We start from the raw sequence: 24,072 nt of genomic DNA on the forward strand, positions 1-24,072 counted from the left end.
GAAGCGAAGGGCGATAAGACACGTCCCATATGATTAATTATAGAAGCATAAATCTTTCTGATTAATTACGATGTTGCATTCAGGTCAGTATTTTCAAAAACAAATAATACAATATCCTTGACATCAAAACACGTCCCTTACTTCCCTTTTCATTTATACAATATTAATTAATGGTCTATAAATAACAAAACGTTTTTAATCAAGATTTGCATCAACTTTTAGAGTTGTCAAAAAATAAATAACGCGATGAAATCTGTTCGGTTAGTTGCTAATGAATAAATTACTGTAAAGTCATTCTTGAGACTTGCATAGTAAGAATAATAAACTTCGCAAATGTTTCGTGTTGTTTCAGCAGTTACTTCGCTGATCAAGCAGAAATACGTGCTTTATCAATTTTGATTTTCGAATGAAGAATGTAGCAAATCAATAGATACGTGTCACGCGTCACATTGATAAATTAAAATCAAAATAATAAAACGAAACACGCAAGTATTAATCTTCATCATATAATTATTTAGCACTAAACTTGCCGTCGTATAATATTAATTTAAAATGCAAAACACAGCTCAAAAATAAATAAACAAACGATAAAACATTAAATTAATTCTTTATCTTGATGTAGTGCAATGATTTCAAAAAAGCACTTTAACAAATTGTGCAACTTATAACAAGAATCTCGTAGAGCGATCATTTGATCGCTTTGATGGTTTTAGTGTTAAACGTGCCGTTTCAATACCAGCCCTGAATAAAAATTATTTCCATATTTACACAATTTATAAATGTCGCAATTTAATATTAACCCTTTGCGCTCGAAAGACGCCATTCGATTTAATACAATAATTTGAAATAAGTATTATTTAATTAATTCTATAATAGTGCTCATGTTATGTATAAATACAGTGAAATAGACAATAGTGGGAATTATTAGTAGAGAAATAATAACTTCAAAAGAACTCATTTAACATTTTAATTAGTATTTTAAAGTTGTTGTTAGCAAACAATAAAATTATCTTCGATTGCAAAGGGTTAAGTATACTTAAACTTCACATTTATTTCTTCTCAAGTAATGTAAAAATTATGATCTGGTAAATAATTATTATTGCAGTAAATACGTTTGTAATAATACTAGATGGAAATAGCAGGGTTAGCATAATCGATGCAAACTCCTACGCACCCTCCATAAGTAAAAGTGTACCTTGGACCTACAACGAAAGCGCCGATCACGTTAGCAATCAAACCCAATAACTTCGATACGAATTTTATGTCAATATATCATTACGTTCGCCTTATCTAATCTGGCGGATACTTGCTCAAATATATACGTGGTGATAAAGCAATCGAGAAGTAAGATTATGGCCCCAGCAACTAGCCTGGAGAAATTATAGAATCGTTCCCGATCCGTTCTCTCTGTTCAACCTTTTATTGTAGACCAACGTACATAGGTACTCGTTTGTACATGAAATTAACGCCTGCTACATGGTGAAACGTTTGTGGTGTGAAATGTTCCTTTTCTTTTCTCCTTTTTTCTATTTTTCCATGCAACGGATATAGCGAGTCCGATACAGCATTTATTTGCACGCAATGCGCGATACAAGACGATTTGCTTGGGGGCTTTTGCATCTTTGTTCGCCCGCTCAGTTTTCAGTGGCGTAGATAAATGGGATATTTATTGTGGGGCGAGATACTTTCTTTGCTGCTAGTGTTGATTTTGGGTGTTGGAGATGATTCAGTGAGTTTTGGGAATTTGGGGATTTGGGGATTTGGGGAGGTTGGAGAATTTAAGGATTCGAGAGTTTGGGAATTTGAGGTTTGGAAATTTGGGAATTTAGGAATTTGGGGATTTGGAAATTTGGGAATTTGGAAGTTGGGGAATTTAGGGATTTGGGGATTTGGGGATTTAGGGATTTGGGGATTTGGGAGTTTGGGAATTTGAGGTTTGAAAGTTTGAAGATTTGGAAATTTGGGAATTTGGAAGTTGGGGAATTTAGGGATTTGGGGATTTGGGAGTTTGGGAGTTTGGGAGTTTGGGAGTTTGAGAGTTTGGGAATTTGGGAGTTCAGGAATTTGGGGATTTGGGGATTTGGGAGTTTGGGGTTTTAGGGTCTTGGGAATTTGGGGATTTAGGGATTTGAGGATTTGGAGATTTAAAGATTTGGGAATTTGGGGTTTGGGGATTTGGAGATTTTGAAAATTGGGTAGCTGGAGATTTGGTGATTGGGGAAATTGGGGATTTGAGGATTTGGGGATTTGGGAATTTGGAAAATTGGGAATTTGGACAATTGAGAATTTTGAAATTTTAAAATCTGACAATTTGAACATTGAGATCTGCAAATTTGAGAATTTAAGGAATTAAGAATTTGGTATTTGGGCACTTGTAAATTACAATACTGAAAATTGTGAACTTGTAAATTTGATAATTTGGTATATTTGAGCCTTTCAAAATTACAGAATTAAAATGTTTTAGCTTTCGAAAATTGTACAATGGAAAGAGTTCAGCTTTTTGAAACTATAGAATGTAAAGATCTGAGCTTTACAAAATCGTAAAAGTAGAGAATTCGAGATTTTGAGAATGAAAGAGTTCATAAATGTGAGTTTATAACCCTTTACACTCCACAATTTCTGTTATCTATCAACTCCTTCATTTACAAAATAGATAAAAAATAGGGTTCTCAGTAAAATATATTGCAACAAAGTGCAGTATGTGACAAATGCATTTTTCATTTATTATAAATAGTAAATAAATAAAAATATACAATTCAGTCTATTTATCTGAATTATTCATAAGATCCAAAAGAAATGTGATGTCGAGCTACACTCGACACAGGAGTGCAAAGGGTTAAAATGAATAAAATTGAAGGATTTGAATCTTAAAAAAATAAAGAATACAAAAATTTTTACTAGATACCCAATATCTAGTTACGCCAATGCAATATCCATGCGGCACACAGGCCATGCATTAAAGCGTACGCTCGCGAAACGCTGGGCGGTCTTTCCACCCACGATTAAGCGTGGTCCACGCTCCTTTTCGTCGCACGCGCCGCGTGTGGTACACTCGTGACCGGCCATTTCGTAAATTGGATTAACGGTCGTGCAGGCTGGATAATTGAGCCGGCTCGTAATTCGTACGTTCGTTCATCTTGGCCCTTTGTTGAACCTACCCTTCATTATTCTTCTCCTGCGATCGCTTTACTGTATCACATACCAATATGCTTGCTTCTTTTTCTTCTATTGCTATTTTTTTCATATTACTCGTCGCTCGATGCGTTGTTTCTTACTTTGTAAGTGCTCTAAAATTTTGTAGACCTCATCAGAGTCAGTCCCAAAAAAAGCTATCGAATTAGATAGAATTTTGTACATTTAGGTAAAATTTTTTTGTATACTGAAAAATTACTGTTTGTAAATTTTAATAATTGGGAAATTTGATAATTCAGTAGTTTGAGAATTTGTGAGTTCTAATTTGCAAAATTTGGAATTTAGGAATTTGGAAATATTAAAATTTAAAAATTTCAATTTAGGAATTTTACAAATTTTGAGATTACCATTTGTAAATTTAGGAATTTGGTAATTTGAAAATTTAGAAATTTGAGCATTGGAAATTTGAAAATTAAAAAATTTCAATTTCAGAATTTTACAAATTTAAAAATTACAATTTGTAAATTCAGTAATTCGAAAATTTAGAAATTTGAACATTGGAAATTTGAAAATTTTTAAGTTTCAATTTGAAAATGTTACAAATTTTAAGACAACAATTTGTAAATTCAGTAATTTACAACTTTGTCCATTTCCTAATAAACTACCTGATGATTAAACTTATGTTTCTTAATCCATATTTTCATCTCGAATTCTCAATCCAAACTCCAATAATTTCCTTCCAAACTATTCATTATTTTCACATTTATTAATTTCTGTAAATTCTCAACATTATGCACCTTATCTCAACTCACTTCCCAATCTCCAATCAATTTTTCTCAACATGCAAAGACACTGAAAATTGCAACATAAGCGTAGGCTACAATAACTGTTCGTATTAGCACATTATTTTATTGCAACACTTGAATCATTTGATATCAGTATACTATAATATACGTGGTTAAAAGCATCATCTACCTACGTAGTACTTCTTATCTACGTATTTCTCTTTGTGTCAGTAAAAATGAAGTAAGAATCATGTTCTCCTTTGTTACAGTAGAAAATAGCAGTGGTTGACTCTGCCGTTACATGAACAGAACTAACTTGTTAACATTGAAGCATAGCCGTTGAATTGTTCACGTTTATTTTCTACGCTGCTTCTTATGCTATTCAATGAACACTCGAAAGAATTACAGGATTAAGTTTTTCAATGCTTTCAATCAATGAGTGTTGCTTAAATACAGTGTTAAGAAATGGTGGCTTGTGGGAATATTCAGAGTATTTGAAACAAAATTAGATATTTTGAAATTATCGGAGTCATTAGAGTAATCGAGCTTTTAATTATTTTTATCAGCGCGTAACATTGAACGTGCTGTGATAAGTCGTTTGAAGTGTTGCAAAGAATGTGGGTAAATCAAAAATATTTGTACAAAAATTTCAAGTGTTAATAAATTTTTTATAATTATTCCGAAGTACATATTTATAGTTATGTTTATTTTTTATCAGGAGCAAATTTTATTTTCTTCTATCTATTGTTATATCAGTTTAGGAGAAAGTTGGAGTTAGGATTAGAATTCAGTTTATTTGAAAATTTATAAGTTTGTCAACTCTTGACATTTTTGAATTTTGATATTTGGAAATTTAGAAGAAAATTTGGGAATTTACTGATTTGAAAATTTGGATGTTTCAAGTTGACATGTTTTTGAAAATTTGATAACTGTGAGTGATTTGGGAATATTTGAAAATTTTGGAAATTGGGGATTTGAAGATATTTTAAAATTAGAAATTGGGGATGTTTATAAATTTGAGAAGTTAGGGATCTGAGGATATTTAGAATTTGGGGATATGTTTATTGATTTTGGGATTTGGAAATATTTATAAATTTGCAAAATTAGTTATTTTGGAAAACTTGAAGGAACTTTCGAAATTTATAATTTCAGTGATTTAACAACGAAAAATATCAAAAACTGTCAAAGTTAAACTTCGTAAATATTGCTAATTTTCCAAATTATAAAGAAATTAATTTGGATAATTAGCTGTATTTATAAAGTTTAATTTTATAATTATAAAGAAATTTATTTGGAAAATTAGCAATATTCAAAGCAATAATTAATTTGTTAGTTGTTTAGCAATAATATTGTTTAGTAATAATTAATTTGTTAATTTGAATGACAGTTTCACTTCAAAGAACATGAAATGTTATGTACTAAAAATTTGATAATTCAGAAATCTGTAACCTTGAAAATGTACGTAAGACAAACTATCAGTCACAATTTTGTGTTCAGTCACAACTTCATGTTCGCCCCTTTCTTCGAGTAATAAGGTCTGAAATATGAATCTGAACTTCCTTAAAGCGATAGCAAAAGAAAGTTCAAGAAATTGTAGTCCATCTCCAGAGTTCGTGAAAAATAAGGATTCCCGTCGGAGAAGATCGGTCGAATCAAGGAAACAGATAAAATCGCGTTACGTTCAGCAAGATCGCAGTTCCTTGTTCTTCGCGAGCGCGATTCGCGAACGATTCGCTGCCAGTTATGATTCCTCGTAGCTGTTATCCTTGACGAGTTTCTCGTACACGTGCACGGAAACGTGGCGTCGTGCTCTAGCCTAACAAAAGGGGAACGAAGCTTAAAGGTAAAAAGTTTCATAGAAATCCAGCGGTGGTGATTGATACGCGTTTGTTTAGAATTCGTCCGGCTTAACCGCCATAGTTGCCTTTCAGATCTTATTCGGCTTACTAGCGACGTGTGTAATATAACGTTAGCTAGCTCGATGACGCAGCTGAACCGTATACGATTTCGAAAGGTTGTTCTGTAAGATTTACCATGTTCCTGCTCGAATCTACGAGGGAATACTTTTTCAATCGAATTCGCGGTTTTACCTGTTTCACCGACAATTCTTCGCGCTCGAGATATTTGTTGTTTATCGGCTTTCCGCAATTGAGGAAAATTTCGAGCATATTTCTGGCGATGTGATGCTGATTATTTAGGTCTCTTTTTAATTCAAGCTTAAGTATGAGAGAAAAGGTATGAAGCTAATACTAACTGTACAAGAGAGTTACTTACCGATGTCAACCCACGAGTTGGCGCATGAATGATGAGGTTTAAGAAATTGAGTTTCAGTATAGTGGTTTGAGAAATTAGAGATTTGAGATGGAAATTTAAACGTTTAAGGATTTTCGAGTTTGGAAACATGAGAATTTATAAGTTTCAGAATTTAAGAATTTGGAAACTTGGGGCTTGGGACTTTGGGGAGTTGGGGATTTAGAAATTTGGGGTTTTGTGGATTTGGAAATTTGGAAAATTAAGAATTTGGGAATTTGAGAATTTGAGAATTTGGGGATTTGGAAAATTGGGAATTTGGGGATTTGGGATTTGAGAATTTGGAAAATTGAGATTTTTCGAATTTGAGAATTAAGGAATTTAGGAATTAGGGAATTAGGGAATTAGGGAATTAGGGAATTAGGGAATTAGGGAATTAGGAAATTAGGGAATTAGAGAATTAGAGAATTAGAGAATTTGGGAATTTGGTGATTTCAGAAGTTGGGGATTTGGGAAGTTGAAAATTAGAAAATTAGGAAAATTGGGAATTTAGGAATTTGGGAATTTGAAAATTGGGAAATTGGGAAATTAGGAAATTAAGAAGTTAGGACATTAGGAAAATTGGGAATTTGGGGTTTTGAGGTTTTGGGAATCAGGAAAATTGGGAATTTGGAAATTTGGAAAATTGGGAATTTGGGGATTTGGGATTTGAGAATTTGGAAAATTGAGATTTTTCGAATTTGAGAATTAAGGAATTTAGGAATTAGGGAATTAGGGAATTAGGGAATTAGGGAATTAGGAAATTAGGGAATTAGAGAATTAGAGAATTTGGGAATTTGGTGATTTCAGAAGTTGGGGATTTGGGAAGTTGAAAATTAGAAAATTAGGAAAATTGGGAATTTAGGAATTTGGGAATTTGAAAATTGGGAAATTGGGAAATTAGAAAATTAAGAAGTTAGGACATTAGGAAAATTGGGAATTTGGGGTTTTGAGGTTTTGGGAATCAGGAAAATTGGGAATTTGGAAATTTGGAAAATTAGGAACCTGGGGATTTGGGGATTTGAAGATTTGGGAATTTGAGAGCATAGAAAATTTGAAAAATTAAGAACTTTAGATCTTGAAAAATTGAAAAATTCAAGAAGTGAGAAGTTATGAAATTATGAATTTAAGAGTTTGAGAGTTTGGGAATTTGAACATTTTTAAATTTTTAGTTTGAAAATTTCAGAAGTGTAGAAATTCACAGATATAAAAATTCAGAAACCAGAAAATGTGAAAACTCTTAAAAATATTATAATTCAGTTAAAAATTTCGATAAAAAACTTGAAACCCAAAGAAATCCTCAAAATATCCCTCCCAGTCCTCCATAATGACCCGTTTTCAACAACTAATCCCACAACTAACAATCAACATTCTAATCCATAAATTCTTATCGCCACAATGAAAATTATTACCGCACATAAAAACTCTCTACAGATATTCATAATCCGAGCCAGTTACGTCAAACATTAAACCGCAATGAAGTTCGTGTATTGTTCCATTACGGATTTCAATCAAAACATTCTTACTGCGAGTGCTGGCGCTATTTTAATGCGATATTAAGTGAAAGTGCACTACATGAATACAACATGCCTCCGTAAAGGGTCAAGATATCGCAAGCTGAAAAATTGAATCACCATTTGTAAATTGAATAGACGAAATCTACGAGCAGAGCCTGCTACCGGTTTATGGGTTCACCTTTCCTGCCTGTTCATGTCCAATTGCGCAACGATATTTTCCTTTCCGGGTATATGGTTAGAATAAAAATTGACTCGTTTCGAATTGCAGCACGTCGACGGGGAAATGGTGTTAATATTGACAGCTTTCCTATGAGATACAGTTGGCAGTCGAAGTTACGTGACTCTAATAAAGGGATTCTATCACGTATCATGTCAGAGGATCATGCTCGTTTTACACTTTAAACGGGATTGCATTTTCTTCCTGCTGTTTTCGACGCCAGGTTTCTGTGTTATTAAAAATGTGAAAGTAGTTAATGAGAACTTGTGCATTATGTAAAACCGTGGGTTAATAACACTTTCGTATATTGATGAAAGATGTGCAGTTTCTTTCCTCCTTTAATGATGAATTCGAGTTATATCAGTTCTTTAACACTGCGGTTAGTTAAGTCAAGTTTCTTATTAAAACTGGAAAAGTAGTTAGTGAGAACTTTAAAAGATGTGCATTTTTTTCCTTTTTTGGGCATGAATTTAAAAAGAAATCGCTTGAGTTATCGATCGCTTTTTATCGTTTAAATCGATTTGTTTAACATTAGGTTCACGAATGAACAATTATTTTAAGTGAATGTGTGAATGAAAAATAAATAAATTTATACAATTACTTTTTATGTCAACAAAAGTCAACGTAGATTTCGCTGAAAATACCTTAATAATATCTGTAATTTAAAATAAGAAATTATGCATTAACTTGACGTCTAAAACCCATTGTTAAAAATCAATTACTAATTGAAGTTATGTAAGTACAATAATTCTTCCTATTAACGTCAATTTCTGAAATTGTTTATATGTCATTTAACATGATATTTACTGACATGTAACATGTCATTTACTAACTTTCTCCTTGTAATCTTAACCTTCACTTCTCCTAAACAGAATGTTTACGATATACCAATGATTCCACTCTCTGTTTAAGAGTGCAGTCTATAATGTTTTTTAGTAAGATGAACAAGAAATGCTTGATAAGATATTTCATAACGTCTATGAAAGATAACGGTGCAGCGGTAAAAACATCAATTAATAACAGGAAATGAGTATAAAAAAAATTCCACAAAAAAAGCTTGAAACGCAAATTAGTGCATGCTAATCAGTCAAAAATATTTGCGAGATTTAAAAATGTATTATTTTTTAAAATAACAATAGTAGACTTGTGCTAAGTAACGAATTTTAAATAATAATAATTGAAGCAGTACTTTCTAAATAATAATATAGTTTATACGATGCCTATTACGTAACGAAATGTTTGTGCAATATTCTGAAAGCAGGTTGTTCTTGTCGAACAAATAAAAAGCTGTAGCAAATATGTATCGGCAGGTACATTGTAAAGGCGGTCGAATCGAGGAATCGTCGTCTCGCGTAAAAATTTGTAAATACCCCACCGGTTCTACGAAAACGTGTCTTTTCGTCTAGTCGATCGTGTTGGTTGCGTAACAACCGGTTACGATTTCTTTTCCGGGTAGCCAGCTGACCGAATCGCAGACGTCACTAATCCAGGGGAAAATGTCGTAACACGGTAGCTTTGTCAGCATTTTCTATATGCTGTTGCATGCACAACGGAAATAAATCTAGGGAAGCCTTTGGAAATGTTGGTGGCAAGCTGATTTAACGTTGTAGCTATTTACGGATTTACAGATTTAGGAATCCGAGAATGTACGAGAAATACAGGAATATGTGGATCTGGTGTGCAGTGTTACAGACACTTCAAGATATACAAAATTTAGCGATATGAAGAGATATGAATATCTAACTGCGAATGTATAGAAATATTAAGATGTAAACATGTGGAGATGTAGAGATCCAGATATGTAAAGAATATGTACACTACCGTCCATAAGTATCCGGACACCAGCGAAATATGCATTCGCGTTGCATGAAAGTTATTCAAATATCTGCAACAGTAACTGAAATCGATTTTTTTTTCTGCGAAGGTCAGAATACTGGAACGTTTCTCCATTGATAATTCTCGTTTGAAACTCATATCTCGATGGAAAAGAAGCTACAGACGAACTAAACCGAAACTGTCGAGTGCGTAGCGTTACCTCTATTCTTATCTCCATTGAGGGAACCTAAATATCTACCAACAGTTTACAAACACTTGAAACATATCGAAGAACCCTCTGAATACAGTATAGTTATAGTAATTTTTCTTACATTTGCACAGAATTCCATTGAAAACTTGAAAATGTTCACTTAAGTAAAATTAAATTCCTCAAGTAGTCTAGCAGTCAAATATCGAGCTTCCATATATGTATCAAACAAAAAACATTTAAGTAGTAAAAGAAATATGTAGAATATGTTTTGGAAGCTTCTGTCTTATTCCCAAATTATTTCAAACGAAAAGTTCTTTCTTCTAGAACGGATACGTAAGATCGAAGCAGCGAGAAGAATAATAATACTGGAATCAATTAATATTAATAGAATGCCGAGTTCGTAGCTGGTCGTCCTTGCATCGTATCGAAAGATGCAAGAACTCCACCTACGTCTGTTTTCTTCACCTCTTTGAAATGTCATGGAGAAAGGCCGCGTTACTCACCATGAACATCGCTGAATATGTCGACCCGCACCTGTGCGATTTAAACATTCTCTTACTTAACATCGTCCCTGTTCGCCTTTAACGCTCTGTCGATCCTTGGCCAATTTAATTAGGTTTCGCCAGTTTGCTAATGGGAATACATAAAATTGCTATATAAACTAGCTGCAAAAAAGTTTTATCGTCAATTAAATTGTATCGCCAACGAAGTTCTGCGAATATATTTCGAGATTTGTGATTCCTGGCAAACGGGAATTGCATTCTTTACAAATAGCGTGATAATAAAAAGTTGTAAATAAACGTGATATGCTTATTTTGGTATTTTGGTGAAGAATTGTATTACGTTTGAAAATATTCAAAATCTCTTAACTTCTTAATTTCTAGGTCTTTTAATTTTTAAATTTTTTATCTTTTTAATTTTGGAATTGTAGAATTTGTTAAATCTTCAAATTCTCAAACTTTGACATTTTTAAAGTATTTGCAGAATTCTAAATTTTCAATCGACAAATCTTCAAATTTCTATATGTTCAAATCATCAAGTTTCTAAATTCTCATAAATGTAAATTTTCAGATCTGTAAATATCTGAGTTCTCAAATTTCTAAGTGTCTAAATTCCAAAATTCCCTAATTCCTTATTCCCCAATTTTACAAATTTCTAAATTCCCACATTTTTTCACAACTTCAAATTTTCAAATTCTTAAATTCTTGAGTTCACAAATTTCTTAACCCCACATTCTTTGATTTCCTAAATCCTTAAATCTTTAATTTTCCAAATTCTCATACCTGAAAATTTTCAAATCCCGAAATCTCCAAATTTCCATATTCTCAAATTCTCCAAACTTCTAAATCCCCAAGTTGAGAAATTTCTAAATTAATAAATTCGAAAATTTCCAAATATAGCATCTTGAAGAATTAAAATATTTGAATATTACTTTGTTCGAAAATTACCGAATTTACTATAACTCATGCAGTGATCTTTACCCCTTAAATATCATTTACTTAGGTTTTTCTTACTCTTTTATCAAAGAATTTTTTATCAAAGTAATTAAAATTTATTTCATCCAGAACTCTTATCTGCTAATTTTAATAAAAGTATTTTGAATATGACAATTCTTGTTTATTCGGCATTTGTTTTATACGAACAATGTTAATCTCGATATCGCATGATTGATTGAGTCAGATAACGTGAAATTCATTCTATTTGTGTTTCATGATCGCATCTTGTTATTTTCACCGTTAAAATTGATTGCTATGCCTCGTCCTTTCGCTTTCATACTGTGCCCTTCGAACACTAACCACACGCATCGAATGCGAAATTATTCACACTATTGTGACGGCTTGCGTACACTCGAATATCCTTTCGAATTTCAATGATAAAGCCATCACTGTCGTATCATTATACCAGACGTGTTTAATGATCTCTGTTACATTCACTTCTTGTAGCCGAAAATTTTTTGTTTAGTCATAATCATTTATACTATTTGTATTATTTATTATTTTTAATTATCAAGTTCGGAAATGAATGCATGAAAAGTTGAGAAATAAAAGTTAATTAAGTTATAATTAGATTACGATAAAAATTAGCTTAAGTAATTATAATTAAATTGCAAAGTCAACATAATAATAGTCGTCATAGTAATAATTTTTATATGGTAATTGTTAGTGTAGTAATCATTTTTTTTATAGTAATAATCAGCATACTAATTATGTTCATATAGTAATTATAAGAATAGTAATTATTTTAATACAAGAATAATCAGTGCAGTAATTACTGTTGCAAATACAAGTTACATACTTCAAATGTTATGTAAATACACCAATGTGGAATAAGTGAAAAGTTAACAAAGCATAATTTAACAAAGTTAACAAAGACATCAAATTTTGCTTCCTTTAATGTCCAATAGAAATTCAATTTCTCTAATAAATCGATATTACAGTCTATATCGAATTGATGTTACTTGAAAAAAATCCGAGAATCTAACTTTTACTTTTTTACTTTAATTTCGTGTAAGAAATATTTGTTTACAACTATATTGTAGAAAAATTTAGTATATGTGTTAACCAAGTTTATTGATTCAATTAATATTATCCAACGTTTTGATGTATCATTTATTATTGATTATTGATTTGATGTGTTATTGATTATTGAATTGATGTATTATTGACTATAACTTGTATTACTAATTAATATCCCTTTGACAAATGATCCAAATGATTATTTTGAAAGTAATAATTGCACTTATTTGTCAATATCTGCATCGTCGACAACGTCTGAGAAACGAGGATGGTTCTTTTCTAATAGGGAGACCCGTTGTATAAACCTCATCGAGGTTTATTTTTGCTTTTGCCAACTGCAGCAATAGGAACATGAATGAAAGGAAACGATAGGCAAATTGCCAAATCGCTATCTAATAATAGTTTACGGGGTTGGAGGAGCTGGAAAGGTTTAATCATGGAACGCTAGCGTCCAGGAACGTCATTTCGTCGTTCCACTCGATCAATTTAAAATTATTTTCAACGCTTTAATTATTGGTCACGATCGGGTGCCTCGATCTTGCAAAATGTTACATTTTCTCTACGTATACAAACGCCTGCATCTGAAATCACTAATAAATTAGGCAATCATATTGAACCTACACTTTCATAATCACTTTCTTCCAAATAAAACAAATTTGTATTTATATATTATTTATGTAGCTTTATTCGAAATGGTTCATACACTTAAATTACCTGTCACATATGTTACACATCCTCTACTAAATTTTTAACGAAAATGAAATGATCAGAAATTGGACAATTAATATTCTGTATTTTATAATTCTTATCCCGACGAAAATTAATACATATTGCTAGAGATGTTAACAAATTTTGTACCTAAAAATAAGAGGTTTGTAAAATTGTTTGACTAGTTTCAGTAACCTATTAGTTACCTAACCATTAACCTAATTAACATAACCAATCAGTTAATCGACAGCTTCATGGGATAGTTAGCATTCAAGCAAAGAAAGAGAATAATTTTTATAGATTTTTCTTGAACATTTTTTTTATTTAAGCCGCTTCAGCGTTAGTTTATTAGTTTATATCTTCCTCATGCAGTGCGAATAATAAAGCAACGAACAAATCAATTCACTGTAAAATAAATTTCTTGAACCCATTTCCAATAGCAAGCTCTGATGCGTTCATCGATCAGAGCCTTCTAAAAGCAGCTGGTGACACAATACGCGAACCGTCTTCTCGAATTACCCGGCTGTCCAAATTCCCCGAAATATCCAGCGAATCTCTCGAAAAGCCCGGCGATAATTATAGAAGAGAGAAAGAGAGCGAGCCATTTATCCGGAGTCGTGATCACACGGAATCCGGGAGCCCTCGAACGGCTCGAATATTCCAAGAGAAATATCAACGATCTTTACGACCCCTGTGAAGGGGATTCAGGGTGGAACGCACGCGCTAATGCCAAGAATATATCGCGGCCACGTATGCTCCATGCTCTTACACGTATTTCGGTCTAGGGTAATGCACGGGAACGTGACGTGTAAACACGTGTTCGCCATATGGCCGTGTGTTTGTCGGATTTTTTCGCGTGACCCGGACCTTGAACGCCTCGTGGATCACGGAGATCGTTCTCGCCCGTGAATTCATCGATCAAAAAGATTCGGCATTGCAGATGAGCTAACGGATTAATTTTATGACAAGGTTAACTTTAGACAGCGTTGCAGAAACTAGTGTGAAATATCGCGTGAAATGATTGATACGAATATGGTCCGGTCGGTTAACTTGTTCAACTTGTTCTTATTCAATTTGTCTCTTAATCCTGATTGTTATTTGAGTTTAATGCTAGTTTTTGTCGGCAACGCTCGAGGTATTAAGAGAGGTTTATGTCATTATTTTGATGGCTGTGTGTTTTATGTAATCAGTAGCTCTTAGAAGTTTATGTTTCATTATACGGCGTTCAGGCTGGTCGTTCAACTTACGGTCTGGGAATTTACAGCGATTTGAAAATTTCAGGGCTTTGAAGCTTGGGAAGACTTTTGGAATTTTTTTATTCTTTTCATTGAGGAATTTGGGGATTTAGAAAGTGTGTGGTTTGAGATTTTTGAAGTTTGAAAATTTTTTGGAAATTTCTAAGTTTCAATTTTTGAAATGTGTGCAACAATTCAGTAGTTTTTACATTTAAAAATTTCGACATTTGGGAATTTAGAAATTTGAGGATTTGTAAGTTCGAATTTTTAGAATTCTGGAAATTTAGAAATTTGGAGATTTAAAAATTCGAATTTTTAGAATTCTAAAAATTTAGAAATCTGACAGTTAAAAATTTCAAAAATTTAGGAAATGTGTAACTTGGAAATTTCGATAATTCAGAAATTGGAAAATTTGAGAATTTTAACATTGAAAAATTGAAAAATTGAAAAATTGAAAAATTGAAAAACTGAAAAAGTGAAAAATTAATAAATCTGGTAATTCAAATTAGAAAAATTTGAAATTGAAAATTTTAGATTAATATAAAAAATGTGTTAATTCCGAAATTGAATGTACTTGATTCTCGCTAATAGTTCTTCAAACGCACCTTGTATATGCTTAAGCTCTCCTGGTATTAGACGCGGTTCTTTCACAAAGAGGAAGTGAATAGAATTGCGTGAAATCGCAGTTGATTCGATCGCTGTTTCGAAAGTTACAGCTCATTGTCGATGAGTGATTACAAAAAGTCTGGATCGGAGGTTTATTAAAGATCAGTTATCATGTGATCAATTAATTTTCAATGTTATCAATGACTTGCGTATTTCCTTTCAACAAGTTGCATGATAGATTACTGTTTTATACCACGTCTTTATTCAATGGCTCATTGAAAAGTCTTAAAGGATGTTTTTGATTTACTTCGACTACAGTTCTGTCTATCACTTTGATAGAATTAAAATCATGTAAGGAAAATGTGAGTTCACTGAAAGGATAAACCTAGGGAAAATGTGAGGTTATTGAAAGGTTAGACTTAGGAAAAATATGAATTTGCTGGAAGATTAGATGTAAGGAAAATGTCAGTTAATTGGGAACTTGAATTTACTGTAACGATACGTCCAGAAAAAATGTGAATTTACTATAAAGTTAAACCTAGCAAAAATGAGATTTCATAGAAAGGTTAGACCCAGAAAAAATGTGAATTTACTGACAGTTTAGACCTAAATCAAAGGTAGACTTATGTAACAACTAATCCCAGTAAAAATCTAGGAAAATTTAAACCTAGACCTAGTGTATGGATTCATCATTCTCCCTAGAAAACTATGCTGCTTCCGGTATTTTAATGATTACAAACAGTTCGATCAACTGTATTATTACTACACTTTCGAATCGAAGTGAAATCGGTACACACAAATTTCGACAGCGATTAATTCCAATCCCAGCTGTCAATCATCGAAAGTTATACGATCGTGCATATCCTAATAAAAATCATGAAACGCGAGAAATGTGCCGATTATCTGAAAGTCAAATAACGAAAAGCATAGAACAATCGCGTCGATTTTTACAATTATTCTTTTCCTAATTACGCGTCAATAAAAGGAACCGACCGAGGACTGTAATTGTTAATTGTCATGTTATTTATCCACTGGGTAATTAAGTAATTACTGAAACAATGGGGCGTCGTGCCTTTAATTGACAGTAATTTCACGTGGTATGGTGAATCATGGAATTGGCCGTAAATATCTTTTCAAGCGTGGAAAGAAAATGCATTTTCTAAACAATTCGAAAGTCTGCTGGCGATGAAGTTTCTCCTAATTGAGACACGCCACTTCGGTTTATAGAATGGATACGATCGATACCTTCGAAAACACACCTTTTGACCTTGCGAGAGTATTATTTGATTTACGGAGATGGAATATGATTGTACGTCTAACTTTTGTTGATTTAAGATTGATTGCCGTGGCGTTTTTATTGTGTTGTTCATGCTCGTCGTATCATTTTTATTATACTATTTTTATTGTACTGTTCAGGGATCACGTGTGAGGTCTACTTATGTACTTCTGTAATATGTGTCTGCTTTAATAATTTAACGTGTGTGTACTTTAATAATGAAACGTGTATGTACTTTAATAATGTAACATGAATGTACTTTAATAATGTAACATGAATGTACTTTAATAATGTAACGTGTATGTGCTTTAATAATGAAACGTGTATGTGCTTTAATAATGTAACATGTACGTGCTTTAATAATGTAACATGTATGTACTTCAATAATGTACCTATTCACTTTAATAATATAACATGTATTCGCTTCAATAATGTAACATCTACCCACTTATTTTTTCGTGCTTCAAAATGTTTCTGTATTAAGAGATTGTTTAACGAAAGATATCACATTTGTGACTGGCGAAATTCAACCAAATTATTTATCTGAACGAAAAACAAGAAAGGGGACATTTGAAGGCTCCTAGTATCAAAACTATGATATGAACTTTCAAATTAAAAGATGAAATTGAAAGACTAAGTATGTTTGTTCTTAATAATCTCTTTTATAGCGTGTCTGGTCACAAACATCAGTGTTCACTGTGGCAGTCAACGTGTTAATATGGCATTCATGTAATAGCAATCCCTTGCCAGATAATTTTAGTAAACAAAATTTATTAATTCAAAAATTTATTAATCGAAAATTTTTATATAAGTGAAAGTTCAGACACGAAAAATTTATATATCAAGTCCTACTATATCAAGTAAGATATCAAGTTTATATCAAGTTTTACTATAATAATAAGAGCTTAACCTTTGCATTCATACTTCTGCTGTTTGGAGGTTGCAAGTGAAACTCTCTGATCAAAAAATGTAATCAGTTCTATTGAACTTGTTATTTCTACGATTAATACTAGAACTATCAGTGTTAAATGCACATTTACTTCTAAATTGAAAATTAAGTACTGAGACATCAACTAACATGTACAAGTATTCTTTGTCTCAATAGCATATGACAGACATGTCCTTAAAAACACGACAACAAAATTTTGCAATATAAAATATGAAACTTGAAGTCAATCATTTTGAATAGTATGTAGTTCTAGCGATTAATTGCTATTATTTCCCTACATTCATAACATTTAAAACGTACCTATTTCAATTCAAACCTTACGAAAATATTAACATCACTCAGATTAAAGTATCAGATACATTGAAATGCGAAGAACTCCATCCATATTTCGTCATTATCGAAACAAATGATCGTCGCTGAACCTTATGGGCGAAGAGAGGACTCGCAGCGGGAAGTTGGCGGAAAAATATATCGGCGGGTGCGCGATAATTGCGATAATAATCGTAAAAATGTCCGGTGAAAACAGGGACGAATGGAGATCCGGAGTGTAGAATGTCTTGACACCGATATAAATGACACGATGAAAATTTCTACCTCGATCGCGGCCGACTGTCGGCGTTTCGTTCGCGTGGATCCATACGCATCGCGGCTATTTCTTCTCGACCCACTTCCGCACGAAGATCAACATCGCCGATGTACGCGCAAGTTTTCTCCGCTGTTCGTGAATTGTACACGACAAGTGCAAGTGACACACTTCGATCAATGTCTTTGACTCCTGTCGAAGGATACCGACGCGAAAGAAACGAACATATTTCGTGATTTATCGTTCGTGTCGAAGTTCTTGCTTGGGAGGCCTTACTTCGCCCGTTGTCGGTGGTTTCTGAAGTCTTGCGACATTGTAACTTCATTTTTGATGAATGTATTGTAGTGACGGATAAAAACGATGCTGCATTTTTAACTGTTTGCACTCGTACGTCGAGTGTGGCTTGACATCACATTTCTCTTGGATATTATGAAGATTGTGTTGCAACAGTGCAGTATATGAAATATGGTCTTCATTTATTGTAAGTAGCACTGGTGTATTCAACCATCCTGTTTACCTACATTATGGTTCTTATAAATAATTCGGATAAATTGAATGGTTGAATATACAATAAATTAAAACTGTATTTTACATACTTTGCACTGTTGCAATTTTATTGGAAATTCTTTATCTGTTTTGTAAATATCACATTTCTCTTGGACCTTAAATTTTGATAAAATAGAATATGTAAATTACAAATTTAAAAATGTAATGTTATTCTTAATAATCAGTATCACCTTACATTTTCCAACTATTTCTATTATTATAGTAAACACGCTGAACGATCGTTTTTCCAGTTGATCGATCATAGCTCGTTTCCCACTGAATCGTGTCCTCGTCCGTTGTCTCTGTTTCGTTTCGCCTTGCACTTTCTTCGGTAGCCGATTATCGTGGGAAGCTGGGAACGTTCTCACCACGTTGGCGACCGCCATGGGGAAAGCAAGCGATGATTTCGATGATTTCTCGTTACCTCTGGCATTGATCTGACGCTAACCCTGTTGCGAAAACACACGGAAGGCACGCGAAACACGCGGAAACGTGCACCCTTAGCATATTACATAAGATTTATCTGGCGTTGGTTCAACGAGCCATGGACCGGTACCTCTTTTGCAAAACGCTTACAAACGCCATCTCGTCGGTTAATTAATATTCGCGAATTAATTGCGGCTTAATATTCCTCGGACGAACTACGGTATTTCGATGGGAATCTGTGGTATCGTGTATAATTTCAATGCCGAATTCTTTTCATTTTTATTATTCGATCATTCTGTCAGGATGCAAGATATTTTATTCTTTTTTAATATTTTGGAAAAATTATTATTACCTCTAATAATAATTATGGCGTCTTATTACTTCTTTATTTTGTTGACATATTCAACCCTGAGAAGTTACAAATTTTTAACAAAAAATTCAGGAGAAATTTATCTGTTTCTTACAATTTTATATGTTAGGGTGTGCGTGAAAAATATTTATTCTTTTATGACTTTTTTGCAAAATTAAATAACGTGTTATTACCTCTTTAATTTGTTGGTATATTGAGGCTTAAGTAATTAACAATTTTTAATAAAAAATTCAAGAGAAATTTAGCTATTTCTTACAATTTTATAATGTTAGGGTATGCGTGCAAGATATTTATTCTTTTATGACTTTTGAAAAATTAGATGACGTGTTATTACCTCTTTAATTCGTTAATATGACGTTGAGAAAGATTTTTAGCAAAAAATTAAGAGATTTATTTTATGTGTTAGGATATGCAGGAAATATTTATTCTTTTATGATTTCTTTTTTAAATTAGATGACATGTTATTACCTCTTACATTCATTGATATATTGAACCTTAAGAAACTAAAAATTTTTAACAAAGGTGTAAAAGGAGATTGATTTATTTAATCATATAAAGCGCTTTATACAATAAATACAAAATTGAGGTACACAAGAAATATGATTCTAAGCTTATGTTGAAAAAACCTTATTGTTTCCTCCTCAATTTTGCTAAAATTGTATCTATAAATATCCATAAGTATTAATTAAAATTATACAGTGGAATTCAATATATCAGTCGATAGTGTTGAAAGGACATAGCAAGTCCTTAATAACTAAGTACTCACTCTCGAGACAAGAAGTTAATGATAATCATGTTTAATTTAATAAATTAACAAAAATCACGCACCAGTGATGTATTACAAGAATAATTAGTTTCATAGTAGACATAAATCTTTCATCGATTAGATGTGTCCTAATTCGATGATAAATATCTTGCGGACGATGATTCAAGATTAATTTGTTTTCAAGAAAAGAAAACTTGAGAATCTATGGATTGCACTTTCTTCGAAGAAAGTTAAGAATCTCGATAATTGAATCCGATTACTGTCGTTGATCAACAGAGATGTGAGTAATGGTGTCGTCAACAACAGGAGAAATGAATAATGAGCATGATTGAACTTACTCGAACCTGTAATACTTATGCACCTCTGCAGTTCTTACTATCGAATTGCAAACTTTCGATTGAGAAGAGATTAATAACATTAAATCATACTGAATTAGCCTCTTGGAGAATTAAGGTTGAAAAGTAAAATTAGTTTCGATTTTTCTAGAAAGGGAGAAAGGCTTTCTATTTTTTAGAATATTAGTGAAACTTATGATGTCAGAAAAGAATGTTTGATATTGACTTGGAATCGTTACCATATTAATTATATAACAATTTTAGAAATCTTTTACGTAAAATGTATAATGTGATGTAAACATCATGAAATTGAAAAATTCCTTTAAATCAACAATTTCTTTCTTGAAAAATGAAAGAAAGAAATTCTTTCTTTTATATGACAGGTCCATATACAGGGTAGAAATGGTCGCCACATTGAAGCTTTTCTGTAAATAGACATTAAAATTAAAATATCTCCTAAACTAATAATTTTTTCACATAAATAGATTAATACTTTTTTGTAAAGAATATGAAGGAGTATCAGCTGATGCAATCAAAAATATATGATTCCATTTAAAAAAAACATTAATCACCTTCATATGTTTTACACGTCCACCTACAAAAAAAATACCACCAACATATGTCGCTCTCAAAACCATTCAACTTTATCTAAAACATTGTTTGCTATGAGTAAGAATAATGACACAAATCTAGATGGCAAAATGTGGTGAGCCACTCTGTATATTCAATGACAGGTCCATTCACCGGTATTATAATTTAAGGCAAAATTGAATGAAAAATCTCATACTCGCAAAAACTGGTCCAGGTTGACCCAACAACCGCGATTAGAGTTCCTATTGAAGGAACTTAATTATACTTCCTGTCCGTCCATTTTTGTCCATTTTCCATTGGTCCATTTGCGTGCAGGAATTTCCGGGCTCGAATGCAGCCATTGCAACGTGATTTACTTGTGTCCCCGTATCGGACGTCGATACACGTGCGCCTGTAAACGAGGCAAACGACGGCGCCCCGTTGAGCGAGAAAGTCCGACAAAATGGCAAAAAACTTGGAAGATTTTAACGATCGCACGTGCAGTCCGCGTTGCAACGACTTTAACGAGCCCGATGTTCCGTTAATCCGGTCTTTTCGACAGGATCCACATAGTTCTGCTACGCTCCGTTTCCGTTCCACCTTTTTGACAGTCGTCGGACCTGTTGAAACCTCACCTTCCTCCACAGTCAATTTTCAAATGATATATAACCATACGAAACTGTTGCCAGACATTTCTTGTTGATTTGGCGAAAAATTTGCTGGAATTATTTTACTGCCGGAGGTTAACCGCAAACCATTTTAAGGTAGTTAAGTAACCTTGTCAGTATGTAGTCTAATTTTTGCGTTTCTTACTTTGTCTGTGACGGGGCTGTTGGGAAAAGGCGAAAAAAGGAACCATTTTGGGGGGGGGGGGGGGGGATTTTCGAGAGTTTTGGAATTTGGAGATGTGGAGATTTAGAGATTTGAGGATTTAGGTGATTTGGTAATACGAAATTTTGGGGATTTAATGATTTGGAGATGTATGGAATTGGGGATTTAGGAATTGGAGGATTTAGAAATTTGGGAATGTAGGAACTTGGGGATTTAGAGATTGGGGAATTTGGTAATTTAACGATTTAGGGTTTTAATGATTTGAAAATGTAAGGAATTGGAAATATAGGAATTTGGGGATTTAGGAATTGAAGATTTAGAAATTTGGGGACTTAAGAATTTGGTAATTCAGTGATTTGGAAATTTAACGATATGAAGATGTAAATATTTGGAGACAGGAATTTTAGAACCTGAGAATTTAGGAATTTAGCAATTTGGAGATATAGGAATTTGAGGATGTGGGAATTTGAAAATTTTAGACAAGAAAATAATTTCTTTCCTTCCTTGCCTTCTTTTTCCAACGATAGACCTGGTACAGACAAAGCAAGAAACACAAAAATTCATCTTCCTGGTGAAGACAATAACACCAGTTACTGACATTACCTAAACGCTCCCTTACTCGACAACCATTTAAGTTGTACTCATTTTCGAACAAAATGAGCGATGATTTCAGACATATTTTTTCACATTTATTAACACTGATTATTATTGCAAAATACATAATATAAGCATTACTTGAATTATTAAAATATTTAATTTGTTTGTACGCATAAAACTATATTTTTCCACATCAGAGTGTAATTATAACTTGTTTAAAAGTTTCTTCCCTTTTAATTGTTTTAATCGTCACAAATTGTAAATCGTTAGAAATTTCATTGAAAACTTAAATGTTGATCTTGTATATGTTAAGAAGAATACGTATCTTGCGTTTACGATGATGTTGAAGTTAGGAACAAAGGAGACAAGTTATTCACGAAATTTGGTCGCGTACGATAAAATTATAAAATTATTCAAAGGTCTTGAAAGATCGAGAACATAATTCCGTGACGAGAGTTTTATGCGAAACTGATGTTATAATTTGAGCCTGCTCGTTCTCGAAGGGTCCTCTTTGTGTTACCCCTAGCGTCCAATTTTACGATCGTCCGCCCACGGGATACATTAACATTCACATTACATCGTCATTATCTCTGTCATTCCGCAGCGCCATTACCATTATTACTTGGATCCTTGTCGGATCATTATCAAGTATTACAAGGCGCGCGTTCTTCTCGTGGGAAGAATAGATTGTAAAGTTGTATTACTATTCCCCGATTTCGTGTCCATGCTGATTTACTTTATGGTTCTGCCATTCACCGTCACCATAAAACCACGCGTAATTAGCTGATGCTCTCTTCAACTTGTTAAGAAAAAATTATTCTTCGAGACACGTTCGAAGACATTCCTATGAGACGTATTTTTAAAGACATTTATATAAAAATGATATGGAAAGACATTTATACAAAAGTATTTGAACAGTACTCAATAAGTCTTGAAATTTCGATTATGAAATAATTTGGACAGTTCTTAATAAATCTGTTATTGTAGAGTAATTTTTGTGGTTCTTCGTTAATTTTCAATTGTACAATGATTTGAATTGTTCTTAATAAATATACAATTGCAGAATAATTTGTTTAATTCTTAGTTATAGTTTGTACAGTTTCTAATAAATTTGCATTTACATGTTTGAAATTCAGTTCGATTTATAGAGGTATACCTCATCTTTTGTATCAGATACAAGTGTAAAATACCAAACACATAAAATACACTCCCTGTCATCGTATATTTCTTACATTACTAAATATTCACATTAGTAATAGAAATAGAGTGTTATTTATGCATTTATAGATAGCATACCAGAATGAGCAAAAAATGTATAAACTGGTATGGTACGTATAAGAAAGCCAAATAAACTGTTAGGAATATGTGAAATATGGGAGATATGTTAATTGAGATAAGAACTGTAGCCATCTGGGTAGCAAAAGGAAATTGATAAGTTTGATAAAGTCATTTGCATGATCGTACGCCTTATCAAATTTATTGCGATCCTATAAAATTTAATTGAAATCATTCTGTGTTACTTCCTTATTATTAGGAAATTAGATAAATTTTGTAGTCATATGTTTCAGTGAATGATATTTATCTTTTCAAATTCCAAAATTCAGAAATTCGATCATTGAAATGTTCTCAAGTTCTCAAATTTTGTAAGTTCCAAGATTCTTTGGTGTTGCAAAATTTCTAAATCTTAAAATTCTGAAATAAGACCTAAATTTAAAAAGTTCCAAAGTATCATTGTCCCAAACTTATAAAGTCTGAAAGTCCCAGAAAACATCATAGTTCCAGGGTTCCAAGT

The 24,072-nt window shown here is 32.6% G+C and overlaps 1 protein-coding gene across 6 annotated transcripts in view; it reads left to right on the forward strand.

Moving 5' to 3' along the window:
• Positions 1-24,072, forward strand: part of smash (smallish) — a 222,116-nt gene that overhangs the window by 113,219 nt on the left and 84,825 nt on the right. The gene's annotated exons all lie outside the window — the stretch shown is intronic.

The sequence above is a fragment of the Megachile rotundata genome, chromosome 9 (genome assembly GCF_050947335.1).
Source record: "Megachile rotundata isolate GNS110a chromosome 9, iyMegRotu1, whole genome shotgun sequence".
Lineage (NCBI taxonomy): Eukaryota > Metazoa > Arthropoda > Insecta > Hymenoptera > Megachilidae > Megachile > Megachile rotundata.